General features: G+C 39.1%; 1 non-coding gene across 1 annotated transcript; it reads right to left on the bottom strand.

The window, feature by feature from the left end:
• Window positions 1-6,590: 6,590 nt before the first annotated feature.
• On the bottom strand, window positions 6,591-6,695 carry LOC112859138 (U6 spliceosomal RNA). Its single transcript, XR_015250696.1, has one exon. It is a non-coding gene; the product is annotated as a U6 spliceosomal RNA (small nuclear RNA).
• Window positions 6,696-18,975: the final 12,280 nt, after the last annotated feature.

Raw genomic sequence — 18,975 nt, 5'->3', positions numbered from 1 at the left:
ATATTTTTAAAAATTAAGGTAGCAGTGTGAAAATATCAAATCATATTAAGGAACGAGATATGAAAACCTCAAATGCTAAGCATTTTGACAAAGATAGTTAATTCACATTGAGGAAGTTTCTTACAAGTTTCTTTTTTTTTCTTCCAAGTTTTCATTTAAATTCCAGTTGTAGGTTTCTTTGTGAAGAGTAACACAAAGTTTGAAGAAGAAATTAAATAACAATGAGTGCTTTCCTTTGGGGAACTTTACAGGTTGGGTTAGAAGTTCTGTGAAAAATAAAAACAGCAAGCAAGAAATTCCAAACTGATAATACTGGTGTCATGTTTCAGGTGATGAAAATAAATTGCCACCTTTGATACTGAGACGAGAAACATCAAATTACTGCAAATTAACATCATTTTTATTTTTATTTCTACAATTTAAAAAACAAAGCATGAGTTAGAGTTTTTGATATCTGTTCCCCCTAGGGGCTCTCATCAAGGAGTGGAAAGGGTTTTTTTTTTTTTTTTCCTTGAACATTCTCTAGAAAGCTGGTAATAAGGCACTGGGTCCAGTAAAGGTGAGATTAGCAGATGTCTTTCATTTTACCTTCATATCAGTGAAACAATGCACTACATTGAAAGCATTGAAAACATCAAGACCATAATTGATGGGCCATTGATAGCCAATTTAGAAGAGTGATTTTGAATTGACATCAGCTCCATACCATCTACTACAGATTATAAAATGTTATCGGATAACCTTTGACAACACTAACTGTTAGTTGCAGATAAAACATCCTGAAACATTTTAGGATGTTTTATCTGCAGTGAGAAAGAAAAAGTGCTGGCAGTTGGGTTAGATGAGCATAAATGTGCACATTTTGGAATGGAATTGCTCTGTATTATTATCTAATTTGGTATCTAAATCATCATGGTCAGGTAAAAGAAGAAATTCAGTTATGGGGAGAAAATGGTTGCAATATGGGTTTGAAAATCTCTCTATCTCTACCATCTCCATCTCTATTTAATGCTTTATCTCTATTTCACTTCATGAGAAGTGAAGCTTGAAGTTGTCCTAGATCTTATTTGAGATGCCTGCGGGGAGATGGGAGCCCCACAGAAGGAGCTGGAGATCTCCTAGATTTGTAGGGGGTTCCAGAAACATGAACAGAGGAGGGTGCATGATCCACATCAAGGGGAGTACAGAAGTGGAAGAATTTCTGAAGAACCCATAAAAGAAAGAGTAGACTATAGACACCTGTCAGGTCCAGAAACACAAAGGAAACTTTCGACAATATTGGTTAGGTAAGAAATCTCCTTTTTCTGGGAAATCGGGACTTCTGGAAGGCCCAGGATGGATGATTCATTTCTGAGCAGTTTGACAGTTATAGGATCCAGCTCAAAGATGGCTTTAACATTCACATATCTGGTGCCTTGGTGCTCCTTGCCTCTTTTTTCATATAGTATCTCAGCCTCCAGAACCTTTTGCATGTGGCCTGGCCTGCTTACATCCAGTGATTTCAGGATAGCAGCTTGGGATTCCAGAACTCCCTTGTAGAAGCTGGTTGTCTTCCTGCAGGCTGAGCCTGAAACCAGAGTCACATCATCCCTCATGCTCCCTATTGGTGAAAGCAACCAGAGTCCAGTGTAGATACAAGGAGAGGGAAGATAGAATCCACTTGTCTATGGAAGGAGAATCAAAGGCTTTGCGGCACTCTTTCATCCTTCATATAGCACGGTCTTCACTTTTTCAGTTTCTGGAGCCTTCTGAGAATCTAATAAAGGTTATGGGAAAATGTACTGTCACTGCGTTGCGTATGCAGTTTTGATGGAAACACTCTGAAGACTTGAATGTCTGAAATAAAGCTGCTTGATGAGTGGAATTATAGAAATAGCATTATAATCATTAGCTCGATGTCAGGTCCATTGGTGTGTTCACTAAATCCCTATCTCCTTGGCCCCTTTCTTTCTTGTTTAAGCATCCTTGATTTCCCTCTCCCCCCACCCTTAACCTTCTCTTCCATTCCCCTTGAGGTTTGTCTCTGAAAGACTCTTGGTTGTAGTTCAGCAGTTCTAATTTCACAAGGATCATTTCTCTCAGGGTAGTAATAAACCTATGAAGTATGACTGGGTCAATATTTCTCCAAATGAGTTCTTTTGTCCATAATTTATACTCAGCAGCCGACATTCTGTGACTAGAAAGACAGAAAGGAAATAATCTCCTGGGACAGTATTTTAACTGACAACTGACTTCCTTCTCCTACCCAAACTATCTACCAGGATTTTGTTTTTTTATCAGCTACAGTAAATATAAAGGTTATTTCTCAATTTTGTTCTGTAAACATATGATTGCTGCATCCTGTAGGAATTGAAATTAGGCATCCCGGGCTTGGGAATTTTTTTTTAGAAAACAATAAAAGGCTTCTCGGGCTTTGTCTTTTTATGAGGATGCTTTGTATCCTGCTCACATGCCTTGTAATGTAATCTCAAGACACAGCTGTTGTTTCAGAGAGTTCATTCATGTCAGCAGCAATTAAAAAGTCCTTTGTTTTCCAAACATGCTTCCCTGGCTTGCCTTGAAGTGCTTTGCAAACAATGATTCCTGCAGCTTGAGGAAAGGGAGCTTTATTGTGTGTGGCAGAAAGGGTGTGCCACGTTCATTTTCAGTCTTGTTCCATGATTTACAGCAGGTACACCTGTGCATCTTCCTGACAATGAAGTTTTAAATATAGAAAACCCTCAGTCATCACTTTGCCACTTTAAGATATGACCTCTTGTAGCAATGAGTTAGAGCATGCTTAGTAGATGGGATGAAAATCAAGCCATGGTCTTGGAATTGCTATGTTACTCTGTTTTTCTTTTTCTTTTTTCCTTTCTTTCTTTTATATATATATGTGTGTGTGTGTGTGTGTGTGTGTGTGTGTGTGTGTGTGTGTATATATGACACATTATATGAGTGGATGCATCCTTGGGATTTGAGCCTTAATAGCCTGTTTTTTCCTTCTTAGGTGAGGTGTGCACTCCAGGACAATATCTCAAGGGTTCTCTGTGTATGCTTTGTGTTTCACGTTATAGGCACCTGGAGAACAATGGAAGGAGAGACATGTGATAGAACTTCAGAACATTGAAAGGTAGATTCTTTTCCAGTCAGTCCCATTATCCTCTCTCAAGAGTAAATGAGTTTATTCCTTTGAGAGGATTGGAGAAAGTATGCATATCATTATCTTATCTAACTCTTCCATCTGTGGAGTGGGGACTCCTATGTATTAGGATAAATGCCTGCTATGAACATTAACAAATATTAGTATCATTGATACATCTGAATATCTTTCGGATTGCTACACATGTACTATTTCTCAGTTTGTGTGTGTGTGTGTGTGTGTGTGTGTGTGTGTGTGTGTATGTGTTAAGGTGGTGGTGTTGGTGATTAGGAAGCTAATCATGTAACAAATCCTATCTGTTGCGTTTCTAGACTTCTTTTTGCTTTGGGGAGGGGAGAGTAGGGATGGCTGGGTAGAAGAGAACTAAGAGAACTGCTAATTGATAAAGAGCTAAAGTCACATTGTTGCACAGCCAAGGGATTTATTGCCCCTTCACTTTTTAAATAGAATGAGCCTCCGGCATCTAAAATGATATATTAGTTTACCTACTTAACAATGAGTTTTATATTACAAATATCAAAAACCACTATAGACTCCATAGTCTGGGGGAACACATAAAGGTAAAACAGGACAAAATATTTCCAATTCAAATTCCATAAGTCTACAGATTCTATAAAGTCTGATGACATTAGAGTAAAAAGCGTCAGACATATATTAGAGTGGATTTTTAAAAAGTGAAGTTTTAAATGTCTTGCAAGCCAGTTGGTGCACATACATCTTGGCTTCATTACAGCCATATGATTTACATGCTCAGACTTCCCTTAGCTGGAAGGCTGCCCCAGCAATAGCATACCCTTTCTCACCATGTCTGGGACTCCCGAGGAAAGGCAGCTGGAGCAGCACAAGGTGTGGTATCTTGGTCTGTCTCTATTACAAAACATTTTTCTTAGTCTGCCTTTATGAAAATAAAGGTCAACATAATGCTGGTTTGTGGAGTTAGAGTCATCTTAAGTCACTGGTGAAACCTTACTTGTCATAAAAAGGGGAAGCAACGGCAGAGAGATTAAATGATTGCCCAGGTGAGCCCAGGTCTTTTTATGATAGGAAAAGATAGGATAAAATAGGCAGAGAGGGAAAGGATAGGACCTGAGGTCTCTGTGTGGGGAAAAACACATATTTTGGAACAATGCTGGCTGTTGGCCTGGAAGGGACCCTCAAGGAGCTCTTACAAACTATCAATTGGGTATATTACAACCAAGATCAAGAGGAGTGTAAGGAACTTACTCTAAAGAAACTCTAAAGGAACTAAAGAAAGGAGGCTTTAGAAAAAATTTGAGACCTTAGTTACAGCCTTACCTACTATTCAGACCAGACTTCCCGAGGTCCTGGCACCAAGTGCCATTTATGTGGCCATTCAGGGCACTGGAAGCGACAATGTCTTCAGAAGGGACAACTGAAGTTGAAACCCATAAGCCATGCCCCTTTTGTGGAGACAATCACTAGAAATCGGAATGCTCTCAGTGACCTTAATCTGGGAGTGCTCAGATTACCAACATCCCTGAAAGGGCCTGGGGCTCTTTACGGTGGCTCTTCTAAACAACTATCTATGGGAAACCCAGAGCCTCACCTCTGGTAACTCTGGATATAGAAGGAAAACCAGTTGATTTCCTTCTTGACACCTGAGTCACCATTTCTGTTCTCCTTTCCACTCCAGGCCAACCATCCAAACACAACATGATGATTAGAGTCACTGGAAAACCCATGACCACGTTTTTCCTCAGCCACTGGGGTGTGTATGGGGAGACTTGATATTTCTCACGTTCTTTTTTGATAATGCCAGAGATCCACACTCTCTTGCTAGGAAGGGATATTATGATTGAATTAGGGACTCTAGTGCTACTAGCTTCAGGACAGAAAAACAATTGCCTAAATTTACAGTAATCTGGATATCGAAGATCAATCTTTCTTTGAGGTAAAATGAAATACTTATCATGGAGTTGTTATACTTATCATCCAAATAAGGATGGAAGAGGGAGAAAAAAAAAACTATAGTTAATAAGTATATATAACCAGACATGTAGGGATTTTTTGGATGGCTACAATGCATCTTCCCTTCCTAATGGTGTGGCCTTCTCCCTAGGTAGCATTGCATTTGGAATATTGATGCTTGCTGGTCTAAAACTCTTTGTATGTCATTTGTAGAAGCCGTTGCATATGCCAGAGAAATAAGATATCCAAGAAAAATTCTGCTAGCCCAGATGTTCCCATTTTATCGACCTCTGGATTGACCTTTGAACCTGCCCTGACTGCCATTCCTCTTCCCCCGCTTTCAGCAGGAAGCAGTTAAGACCATTATCCTGGTTCCTAGTAGGAGTTAGAAGTCAAATGTTCAGAGGGGGGAGTATGATAGGAGAAGATAGGATTCAGTAGGCAGAGAGGGAAAGGTTAGGACCTGAGATCCCTGGGTGGGGAAAAACACCTATTTTGGAACAATGCTGGGAGTGTCAGATGACAGCAAACCCCCTTAGGCATAAGGTTCCTCTTAAGAATGTAACAGATCCCAACCAAACTCCCCCTCAGGTTTCCCTCGGGAATTTGACAAAAGACCTCAGTATGGCCATAGACCACCTCTCATACAATGAAAATGAGCCAATCAGGAACGCACAACCCAGCACCTAGAGCTATCAAGCCAATAAAGGCAGAACCTGAGACGGAACAAGGGGGAAAGGAAGGGGGAGGGCTGACCAGAACCTTATAAAACAAGGACTCTTGCCTATAGTCCTCAGGCATTCACTTTCGAATTCCCCTCTCTGTAAAGAGAGCCTTCCTACTATTCTTCCTTTCTGATCTTATACTCTAATAAGCTTTTGCCTGCTGCTCATTTTGTGTCCACCTCTTCATTCTTCAAAGCGTCTGAGGTGATGAATCTTAGGTATTGAGGTAAAAAAAAAAATCCTGCAACATTTTGACTTAGTTTATCTTGAATATCAAATCAGAAAACTTGACGTGCCTATACTAGGTGCTGTAGACTGAGAGTTTTGTGTCTCCCCCCCCGCCCCGCCCCAACTTTATACCCTTAAACCTAACCCCCAATGTGATGGTCTTTGGAGGTGGGGCCCTTGGGGGTGATTAGCTCATGAGGGTGGAGCCTTCATGAATGGGATTAGTGTCCTCACATAAGAGACCCCAGAGAGCTTCCTCACCCCTTCTGCCGTGTGAGGACACAGAAAAGATGGCCAGAAAAAAAGTGTATTCTCACCTGGCACTGAATCTGCCAGCACTTTGACCTTGGATTTTTAGCATCCAGAACGGTGAGAAATAAATGTTTGTGTTGTTTAAGCCACCCAGTTTGTGATAGTTTGTTATATTAATATATTTATTAGTGTAATGTATTTAGAATTGTGCAATCATCACCATATTTTAGAAGACTTCAGTATAGGCATACCTCATGTTATTGTGCTGCACTTTGTTGAGCTTTGCAGATATCATATTAAAAAAAATTTTCTTTTTTAATACGGAACACTTCACGAATTTGCATGTCATCCTTGCACAGGGGCCATGCTAATCTTCTCTGTATCGTTCCAATGAAAAATTTTTTTTAATGTTTACTTATTTTTTGAGAGAGAGACAGAAAGAGACAGACATAGCACGAGTGGGGGCCGAGAGACAAAGGGGAACACAGAATCTGAAGCAGGCTCCAGGCTCTAAGCTGTCAGCACAGAGCCTGACGCAGGGCTCGAACTCACGAGCCATGAGATCATGACCTGAGCTGAAGTCAGATGCTTAACTGACTGAACCACCCAGGCACCTGGATGTCATATTTTTTAAAATGTTTATTTATTTTGAGAGAGACAGCATGAGGGGAGGGGCAGAAAAAGAGGAAGAGAGAGAATCCTAGGCAGGCTCCATGCTGTCAGCACAGAGCCCTCCTTGGGGCTCAGTCTCATGAACTGTGAGATAATGACCTGACCTGAAACCAAGAGTAAGACACTTATCCAACTGAGCCACCAAGGTGCCCCGATATCCTGTTTTTTGCAAATGAAAGGTTTGTCGTGTCCCTGCATTGATTAAGTCTATTGGTGCCATTTTTCCAACAGCATTTTCTTCCTATCTCTGTCACAGTTTGGCAATTCATGTAATATTTCAATCTTTTTCATTACTATTGTATTTGTTATGGTGGTTTGTGATCAGGAATCTTTGATGTGACTATTATAGTTATTTGGGGACACCATGAACCACACCCATTTAAGACCACGAACTTAACTGATAAATGTTCTGTGGGTTCTGACTGCTCCAGTGACCATTGTTCCTCTATCTCCCTCCCTCTCCTTGGGCCTTCTTATTCCTTGAGATATGACAATATTTAAATTAGGCCAATTAACCCCATAATGGTCTTTTTTTTAATGCATTAAAATTTTTTTTAACATGTATTTATTTTTGAGAGACAGAGTGAGTGGGGGAGGGGCATAAAGATGGTCTCTTTTTTTTTAATACATTAAAATTTTTTTTTAACATGTATTTATTTTTGAGAGACAGAATGAGTGGGGGAGGGGCAGAGAGACGGTCTCTTTTTTTTTAATACATTAAAAAAAATTTTTTTAACATGTATTTATTTTTGAGAGACAGAGAGAGAGACAGAGTGAGCGGGGGAAGGGCAGAGACAGAAGGAAACACAGAATCCGAAGCCGGCTCCAGGACCTGAGCAAGCTGTCAGTGCAGAGCCTGATGCACGGCTTGAACCCACAAACCATGAGATCATGACCTGGGCTGAAGTCGGACACTTAACCAATTGAGCCACCCAGGTGCCCCTTGTCTCTTAGTGTTCAAATGAAATGAAGAGTCAGTTGGTGTGGCAAACTCCATGTCTTATTTTAAGAAATCTTTGCAGCCATTTTGACCTTCGGCAGCCATCCACATTGAAGCAAGACTCTCCACCAGTGAAAAGATTGTGACTCGCTAAAAGCTCAGATGCTGGCTAGCATTTTTTAGCTATAAAATGTTTTTCAATGAATGTATTTACATTTTTTTTGTTTACATAGTGCACTTGCACACTTAGACTACAATATACTATAAACATCACTTTTATATGCACTGGGAAATGAAAAAAATTCACTTGAATTGCTTTATTGTGATATTTGCTTTATTGTAGTGTTCTAGAACAAAATCCATGGTGTCTCTGCAGTATGCCTGTTCTCCAAAAAGAAGACCTGTCTGCATTAGCACTTGTTCTCTGTTCACCTGCAACCAACACCACCTCCCAGCTTTTGACAACCATTATTCTACTCTCTGTCTCTATGGATTTATCTATTCTATGAGGTCAATACAATATGTGGTCTTTTGTGCCTGGCTTCTTTCACTTGGGATGATGATTCAAGGTTCATCCTGTTGTAGCATGTATCAGAACTTTACACTTTTTTATTGCTCAATAATATTCCATTGGGTAGATATGCCACATTCGTTTAGCCATTCATCAGTTGATGGCCATTTAGGTTGTTGACACTTGTTGGCTATTATGAATAATGCTGCTGTGAACAATGAGAGCAAAGTCTTTGTGTGCATTCTTCTTTTTCATAGGTGCATACCTAGAAGTGGAATTGTTGGGTCCTATGGTTACTGTATGCTTATTATTTTGAGGCCAAACTGTTTTCTACTAGTTTGCTTTTAAAACAAAGTCCAGCTGGTTTGTTAACAACCACTGTGAACAAGGGCAACTTTTGACCAATTAAAAATACATATGACTACATATGCACAAATCTGCAAATGGTAGTATACAGCTAAAACTATGAAAAGGCACAGAAATTTCTCACAGCTAAAAGTGCCTATATAAAGCAAAAATCATGGTTTTCACATCACAAATAATCTGCCCGGTTTACATTTAAACCAGCTAACGTATAAAAGGCTTTTGATCAGCAGATCAACAAATATGGCCAAGTTAACGCCATTGCAGGACTCTTCCATTCTGCATTTCTAGACATAAAAAATAACAACAGGTTTTTGATAAGGATGTTAGGTTATTAAAAAAAATTTAAGATAGAAAAATCAGCAAGAGGGAAGACTGCCGTTAAAAGGAAGAATTTATTTTAATGTTTAGGTTCTCTGAACACCAATTTCACGAAGACTTTGGCATCAGTGTTTTGCATTTACTGGAGAAAACATTTGTCTGGAGCAGTGCTTGTAGGGCTCTGTGTAAACAAACCAGAATGAAACAATTAGATTTTTCTATTTGCATTTCTGTTAAGGCATTTGCCAGCCATTTTTCTTACCTTATACCATGTATAATGGCAGTAATGCCAAGACTGTGTGTGTGTTTTTTTTAATGTTTATTTTTGAGAGAGAGAGAGAGAGAGTGAAAGTGGGGGAGGGCAGAGAGAGAGAGGGAGACACAAAATTCAAAAGCAGGCTCCTGCCTCTGAGCTGTCAGCACAGAGCCCAACACGGCTCAAACTCATGAACTGTGAGGCCATGACTTGAGCTGAAGTCTGATGCTTAGCCAGCTGAGCAACCCAGGCTCCCCCGCAAGACCCGTGTTTTATTCCAGGCTCCACCACAACCTGTGGGACATTACTCTTCATCTTGGAACCCACCTTCATCGGTAGAATAGGAATTATTACCCACCCATTCACTTCAAGGTTTGGGTGGTTACATGAGAACAAATGAGATAGTACAGAGCACACAGCACTTTATAAACTGTCAAGCTCTAAAAGATAAGGCATTTATATAGGCCAAAAAGAGCTGTGTACTCATAGTCAATGTTCAAAGGGATATTTAAAATGCTGAGAGCGGTGGTATTTATTTTTATTTCCATATATACCTATGATTGATGACCAGTGTAATGTAAAGCACTTAAAAATACATTTCTAAGCTAATAGGCACAAATAAAAATACTGGGGAGAATTGAAAAATTTCCTTAGATACTACATTAAACACAACAATGTTTTTCTTGGCATATCTTAGAAAAAGCATGGAACACAGAAATTACGAGAAATGGAATTTATATTTTGCACAATTTTAGATTGCTTTGTTCTTTTTACAATAGCATTTATTTTTTGAAAATTTATTTTACAGAGAGAGACAGAGCATGAGCAGGGGAGAGAGGCAGAGGGAGAGAGAGAGAATCTTAAGCAGGCTCCATGCTCAGTGAAGGGCCTGGTGCAGGGCTTGATCCCATGACCCTGGGATCATAACCTAAGCCAAAATCAAGAGTCAGGTGCTCACCTGACTGAACCACCCAGGTGCCCTTAATTTTCTCTTTTCTTTCATTTCCCACAAACAACTGAAGTTTATCATATTCCTAACTCTGCTTCTTGGAGCTGTTTTATATTTTTGCCAGCAAAAGTAGATGTCAAGGCATCTGGGATGGATCATTTGTGTGGCTGTTTTAAACAAAATGTAGGTAACACATTTCCTTTGGTAACTTCTTGTGCCACTAGTACCAAAATAAACTGTTTTCTTAAAACAGTTTTTACAAGTTCCATTTTAAGGAAAAGGGAATGTGACATTAAGGGCTATCACTGAACAACAATTAGCAAGTTCAAAGCAATGCTGGGAATATGGCCCTGTGGTGTCTTTTTCACTTCTACTTACTTATCAATTTTCTTATATTTTCATTAGCATTTGGGATTAAACATCTTTCTAAAGTAAACTTTTACCCTAAAAACATTATGTTAACAACACAAAAAATGGTGATATGCTTTTCTTTGATGGGAGATCACAGACAGAACATAAGGCAAATAATAGGAAATTTATGGAAGAATATATCAAGTAAGAGTAAATAATTAGCATCTTGTTGAGAACATTGAGCTTTGCTACTGCCTAATTTTATGAATAGCAGCTGCTCTGCCACGTGATACCCAAGCATCAATATCTTAACACACACACTGCAAGTTTTTTTGTTATTTTTTTCCTCACCCAGGAAAAAAAGACAGGGAATTCAGCAGGTACTATTTCTGGAGAAAAATGACTTGCATTATGAACATCTTCAATTATTTGCCTCGCTTCATATAACTTCCTCTTTCCTCCCTCCAAGTTCTCATTATTCAAAAATCATTTACCACTACATTTTAGAAAAATAGTTTCTCCTAAAGCAGAAGTGAAGTGAAGCTGGGCTTGAGTCAATAAACAATTATGAGGCTCTCAAATCATCAAAAAGATGCCACCTATGACATATGACCTGTTCTGGTCTCAAGGCGCACGGCCCCAGTTTATGGAGAGTGTAGATGGGGTTGTATTTTCTCTTATCTGGAACTGATGGTCCCTGTCACCTCAACTTCAGAGAGAGTTTTTCTTTGGAGGAACCACAACATATTAGCATTTGGAGGATATCTTGAAGATACACATGAACATCTTTTTCGAAGAAACAGTCTGAAGTTGCTAATCATATTTTGGTGAACAGAGCCTAACGTTGCTGGCTTTCAAGCCACAGGAACCTGGACCATTGTTTTATTTGTGGTTTGGTTGTCATCAGTGACTGCATAGGAGGCTCCAAAGCCTCAGTCCTCAGTTCAGACTTGCTTGCTTATGAGCAGTGTGACTTTGTCAAATCATTGGATTTATTGAAGCCTTGCTTTCTTCATTTATGAAGTATAAGTATACACATTGTGGTTTCCTTTTAAAAATTTTAAAGATTTAAAAAATTGGTCTATAGTATGTGGCACATATTGTGTGTAGCAGACACTGCCGGGTTTCCCTGCTCTTTCCTAGCCTAAAGGATCCTAAGGTTATTTGGGTAACAGTGTGCCTGCCCTGGGGGATTAGTCATGAATGTTAATGCCACTGTGGCAATCTCGTTTTCCATCACCACAACTGGTTTGTCAGCATGAAATCCGGTTCTGGCTGATGACATGTAAGGGGAAGACTTCTGAGGCTTCAAGGGGAGACTATCCACCCGGAAAGGATAGAGGGGTGAGAGGAAACGTTCTCTCTGGTGTTGGAATTTGTTTTGCCATAGCTAATTGGTTGTGGCAAAACTGAGTTTTGCCTAGACTGAGGATGCAAAGAAAAACCTAGACTGAGGATTTTTTGTTGCCTAGAAAAACCTAGAATGAGGATGCAATCCCATAGTGTCATCATGGAGCAACCATGGGACTGCCTTGTCCAGCCTTTTATTACTAAACAAGAAATAGCCTATATTTCAACTACTCTGAGTCAGATTTTCTATTATTTGTAGCCCAAAGTATACAATTCAAGAAGTTGACTGTTAATGATAGGTATTAATCGGTATATTCATGTATACATGTATGTATGAATCAGTATAATATAGATATTGATCAGTAGATCTTAAACTGATATTTAGGAAACTCTTTTCATTGAATTAATAGAAAATAATCCCCAAACTTAATTCCAACTGTAATTCTATAATAACTTTTTTTTTTTTTAGAAATTGAGAAATTTAAAAACCTTTTAAATATATATATATATATTTTTTTTCTTTCACAGAAGGTCTAATAATCAAATTTAGCTGATGGTAATCAGTTTTATTTTAAAACAAAGCAGACAGGCATATAATCATACACTGGAAGTGTATGGAACTCAGTCAGTATTTTAGAGCCAAAGTTTAGGTCATCTTTCTGCCTCTATTTAAAGGGCACATCAAAACCATCTCAAGAACTGGGGTTTTAGAATCTTAAAAAAAGCTACAAAATCACACAATTTCTAGCTAACTCTAGGTTAGGCTCATGTTGTACATTAAGTGGTGGTTTTAATAATTATGGATGTAGGAGGATAGATTCACCCCAGATCACCCATGGATAACAACTGATCTTTTAATTTTATAATTTACATGAAAGAAGGTAGTTCTTGTTTCCCCTTTTAATCATGCAGGTAACATTCACTATACAGAAGCCTAATTTCTGCTGCATTTTCATGTTTGCTCTAGAGATCTTTCTTTTGTTCTGTTTATATCTGACAGAGCACAAAGCTGAGGGAAATACAAAACTTCTGAACATACCAATCCTAGAAATCTGAAATCTTTTTGGGTTTTATTAGACTCCGTGTATCAATCAGGAACGTGGATTTTCCTTCGTCATTTTCTCAAAAGCTGCAGAAGCTTTCTATCATGTTCTTTAAAAAAAATTAGTGAGGGGCGCCTGGGTGGCTCAGTTGGTTAAGCGTCCGACTTCAACTCAGGTCATGATCTCGCGGTCCGTGAGTTCGAGCCCCGCTTCCGGCTCTGGGCTGATGGCTCAGAGCCTGGAGCCTGCTTCGGATTCTGTGTCTCCCTCTCTCTCTGCCCCTCCCCTGTTCATGCTCTGTCTCTCTCTCAAAAATAAATAAACATTAAAAAAAATTAAAAAAAAATTAAAAAATTAGTGAGAAATGGAACACAGGCAATTAATATATTTTATATGTGTATAAATTATATATAAATATATAAATATAAATTATATATGTAAATTATGTGTAATTTTGTATAATAATACAAAATATTTGTAATATATTAGTATTGTTTTTAAGTACCAGAAACTCTAGCAGTTGATTGTTTGAATTTGTTCAATAGGTGGCACAATGGAGAGAAGGGGAGGAGGGGGATGGGCTAAATGGGCATTAAGGAGGGCACTTGTGATTATATGTATATGTATTATATGTACATATGTATATGTACATATATATGTATATATATACATATATGTATGTATATGTATGTGTATTATATGTAAGAGATGAATCACTAAATCCTACTCCTGAAACCAATATTGTGCTATATGTTAACTAACTAGAATTTAAATAAAAATTTAAGCGTCCAACTTCAGCTCAGGTCATGATTTCATAGTCTATGAGTTTGAGCCCCGAGTCGCGCTCTGTGCTGACAGCTCAGAGACTGGAGCCAGTTTCAGATTCTGTGTCTCCCTCTCTCTCTGCCCCTCCCCCACTCAAGCTCTGTCTTTCAAAAATAAATAAATGTGGAAAGAATTAAGAAAAATAAGTAAAAATTTGAAATAAACAAAAAAGTAAAATGTATGAATATTTTATGAAGTAAAGACTACAGTCATCTTTAGTCATTCAAAAAGTAATTATTGCATAACTCCTATTTCACGTTGCTCTACATTCAAATCTGTAGAAGCCTTGGAGGTTCTAGGTCCTGGTTAATAGTAAAGATGCTCCAGAAGCCCCTGTTCCCCTGGCTATACTTTTGTTCCTCCAAATTATATTACTACGTGTGCCTTAATGTGTGGTTAGGAAAAGCAGTCCCAGATGATGGCCTCTGTGAAGGCATGAGTGTAGCTCACACTGACCTCACAGTAAGTGTGTTAGGCATGTGGAGTATGAGATGCTGGGATGAGGGGTATAGACCAGCAGTGTGTATGGTTTGGGTTGTTAGGGGGGGCATCAGACAATTTAATCACTTCCTTTTAATGGCCCAAATTGTCATGGTCTCTGTTAATTCTCAATTTATTTTAAGCTTCTGATGAACAATCTTACTTTGGTCAACATGTTTTTGACATAAAAACTGAGGGCTAAAATGTAAGTAATTTGGGGGCTCCTGGGTGGCTCGGTTGGTTAAGTATCCAACTCTTGGTTTCAGCTCAGGACATGATCTCACAGTTTGTGGGGTCCAGCCACAAATGGGTTTCCAAGATTACTAAGGAAAAAACATTGTGAACTGTTACTTTGTCCATGAACTGCCACGGGGAGTAAGGATACAACTGTGTTCGAATGTAACTGGTTTCTTTTGTAATCTTGTGCATTTTATGTTAATGAATTAAAAAATGTGACTTTGAGAAGGGCCCAGGAGACTTCCCCAGACTGCCTGACAGGTCTATAAGCCAAGAAAGTTTAAGAGCTGCTGAAAGGAAATAGAGCATTTTGTGCAACAGTGGCAAAAGGAATATGGTAATTAAGATAATAAAAGCAGCAAGAGCTATGATAGTTTGGGTTTAGTGCCGATCGGTCCTATCTTTCCCCAGTGGGTGGGGGTGAGGCTGGAGCTGGGACAGCCTGGCTGAAGTCTGCTGTCATGGGAGGCTCCACTCATCCTCACGAAGGAGGGTGGGCACAGCACCACATGATTCTGGGAACAACCCTCTTGGAGCTGTTGGATTTAGTCATGGCTAAAAGTGGTCATATTTTTAAAAAAAGAAGCAAATGCTAATGTTTGTCACAGTGAGGCTTGCAAGCTGTCACAACTGTTTTTCCTCTGACCAAATTTTACTTTTATTGCATAGTAAAAATATACCCCAAACATTGGGAATATCAACATACTTTTATTAAATGCTTTTATTTGTAAAAGAAGACATTTCCTTATGTCAATCCTGTGATACATTTTCACTTTAAGTCTACAAATTGGAAAACAGGCCCAGAGATTAGTATGTCTTGGGTAACCTTAAGTAGTTCAAAGTAGCTCTAATAGTTGGTTTCTAACTTGCTCTGTTCCCTTTTCCTCTCTCTCTCTCCTCCAGCATTAATGCAGGGTCAGACTTACGGTCATATTTTTAGAGCTACCATAATATTCTTCCAAGGAACTTCTAAAGCTTTCCAGACTGTTATGAGTTAAGGCAGTTTTCCTCCAAGTGAGAAAATTGCAAATAATGAAAATCTGCTCAAAAGTTATTTAAAATCAAAATAAGATGTTAGTTTTACTTAATGAAAATAGTCATGAAGTGCTATCATTTGCAATGTACTATTAAAGACTGTTGAGCTTTAACTCTTAGCAGGTTAACAATGGAGAAACTTTGCCTTTCTTTTATGTTTCAGGACGAGAATGGGGAAGGAGACTGGCTTAGCATGGCTGAAACATCCTTGCGGGTTCTAATGTTGCCATTTGACTGTTTTCAGTTCTGTCCCTCCCTAGACTTTAAAGGCAGGGGAAAAAGTCTCTGATTTGGAAATCTGAATTGAATTTCATGTTTGCAGCTGCTCAACATGAAAACCTTAGAATCTTCCCTGAATTTTCTTTCTCTTGCACCCCACGTCCGATTTGTCAGCTGATCCTGTCCTCTTTACCTTCAAAATATATCTATGCTCCAAATTTCTCACCACTTCCTCTGAGAACATCTATCCTGTCCCTGTCTCTCACCTGGAGGACCTTCAAACTACTGGCCTTCAAGCTGGTCTTCTGTTTCCTCCCTTGTTCCATTGAGACTGTTTTAAACACCTTGGACAGGATGTAAGTCAGGTTGAGTTACTCCTCCATTCAGAGCTCTCCAGTGGCTTCCCATCTCGCTCAGAGACCACCTCATCATGGAAGGTCCTTATCACAGCCTACCAGCCCCTGTAGTCTGCCCTGTTGGCTCTCAGCCTCACCTCCTACTACTTGCCTCTACTCTCTCTGCTCCGCCTACTGTACCTTTATGTCCAAAGCCTGGATTAGTAGCTGGCACATAGTAGGTGCTGAATCAATCTGGATAAATAAATGGTAATAACCCAGATACATTCTGGGCTCATATTGTCTTCTGAAATCAAAAGCAAAATTGGCTTCCATCTTCCATTTTCTGTTTAGCACCTAATACCTCTTGTGAGTTCTGGGAAACTTACATTTCTTTTTAATTTCTCTTGGCTCTGAATGGCTATTCCTCTGAATTGCCCACTCCCATTCTGTGTCATTTTCTATTCCCTACTGGCCTGGTGGGTATGGTTCAGATTGTCTCTCCCTGAATTTCTGTGTGTAACTGCCTTTGTTGGAGATTTGGGATCGTGGAGGCTATGACAACACATAAAAAATTAAGTTACAGAACAACACCTAAATTAAAAATTTTAAGTATCTGTTTTCTTAAAAGTCATTATTTTCTGCCCTGGGAAGTTATGGTTTCATGTGCTCAAGCTTCAGTGTCCCCGACATTTCCTTGGTCCTACATTTTGCTCTTTGCCAAGGTATGGCTTTCTATCTTAGAGCATCTGACTATCATGACATGCTTTCATTAGGGAGCCAAAATCCATCCTGTAGAATTTTTACCCATTTATGGATAAAATTAGTTTTCCTAATCTGTGGGGTCCATTTACAACAAATAGCATCCCCTTTGCAGTGGTACCTGTCTTCTAGGGCTCTATGAAAGTGTTTAAATTCTGTATGTATTTGACTACAAATAGTTTTCTTAAAAGTACAAACATTCTTCGTATGGGAAGTTGTATTCATTTTGGAAAAACAATATACTTGATATGGCTTAGGTTTCACATTTAAGCTCATTGAGTACATAATAGGCTGCAGTTTTTGATAACATAGATTTGTAACAATACTCCTATAACTGATCTCTAGATACAGTAAAACCTTTGAATAGGTTTTGATAGTCCAATAGGCATTTTATAAAATATAAAAATATTACATGTGATATGTGAATTTATGGTTTATTGCTAAAACTTACACAGAAACTACATGAAACACCACATTTTGTTGGAAGAAACTTTTTTGTTTTGTTTTGTTTAGAGAGAAAGAGAGAGAGAGAGAGCAAGCACGGGGAGGGTCACAGGGAGAGAAAAAAATCTCAGGCAGGCTCCATGCTCAGCACAGAGCCCAACAGGGGGCTCGATCTCACGACCCTGGGATCAGGACCTAAACCAAAATCAAGAGTCAGGTGCATAACCAATTGAGCCACCCAAGAGCCCCCAAGAGAAGTAAGAAACTTCTTATGAGACTTCATGTGCAGTTTATCCACAGCCTACACAAGACTAGCCTACTCTTGTAGGACCAGCTATTCATTTATGCATTTCTTGTAGAGAAACTTAAGTAAAACAATGTAGGCAGCTTCCCTCCAGTTCTTGGCATTAAGCAACACTGATGATTAATGAACTACAGTGGTAATTGGCTCTTGGTTACAGATGCCTCGGATATTCAAGAAATGAGACTATAATGGATGGAAATATCTCAGTAGTTCAACTAGTGCTTATTCACTGAGGGATTAAGGTGACCTGACATGCTAGGATAAGCCTGGTTATATAAAATTGCATATGCTGTTTTTAGCTCTCCTTTGCATGGCAGCAATTTTTTTTCATTAAACAAAAATCTTAGAGCTAGGAAGTATGCCAAGGAGAGAACACTATGAAATAAGTGCTATCAAAAATTCTTGAAACCCACCTGTTAGTCAACCTCAGAGAAATAGTTCTTCATTATGGGAGCAATGTTGCCTAATACTCTGCTGCTATGTGAATGGGCTGCGATGTTACGTTCTGTCAGTCTTTAGCCTTGTAGAGGTCTGTGTTCATGAGAAAACCCAGAAGAGCGCAGTAGTGGAGTCCTGGGTCCTCTAAAGAAGCATCAAGTCAAGAATCACTGTTCATGACCATTTTACAGATACATCAAATGCCCGGTAGACAAAGCATGCCTTTTTCCTTATTAAATTTTGCCAGCTTTGTACTTGGATTTTCCTCCTTCAGATTTCAAGGTCCCTATATATTCAGATTTCTCATTTTAGTCTTAAACTTTGCCAGTATCTGACCAAATCATGTCCACCCACCTGCTTTTGCCTCAAGGACTAGTTTTCCACAAGTCTCTACTCTCTTTCTGGCTTCTAACCAGAGACTGCAAATCTGTGTAGTCTGGGGATATGGTGGTAAGCAAGAGAGCACTCTCTGCACATGAACCGGTGGGAGAAAGGTTTGCAAGTATGAATATCTGGATTGTTTTTGGAAGAAGAGGATATAGTTTAGCATGGCACGAGGTGTGTGGATGCATACCATGCAGTGGCCTCTAAATGGTAAGCTGTGCCATATTTAGGGGCTTTAGTGCCACTTGAAAGAACTTGGTAATCTTTCTCAGCTGAAGTTTTCAAGTAGGACAGTGAGACATGATCAGATCTTCATGTGTTTTGGAAGATAGCCCTTGTGTTGGTGCAAAGGACTTAAGGGAGAGGGAGGAGCTTGGAAGAGGCACTGAATGTGCCTTTTCATTAGTTCACTGCCAAGATCACAAGGTCTTAAATTAGGAAGAGGACATAAGATGGATGGGAAGAAGATCTGAAGAGCTA

This window comes from Puma concolor, chromosome B1, assembly GCF_028749965.1.
Source record: "Puma concolor isolate L17-30 chromosome B1, mPumCon1.1.hap2, whole genome shotgun sequence".
NCBI classification, from domain to species: Eukaryota; Metazoa; Chordata; class Mammalia; order Carnivora; family Felidae; genus Puma; species Puma concolor.
The sequence above is the reverse complement of the archived record's forward strand: the minus strand, read 5'-3'. Positions and strand labels throughout refer to the sequence as shown.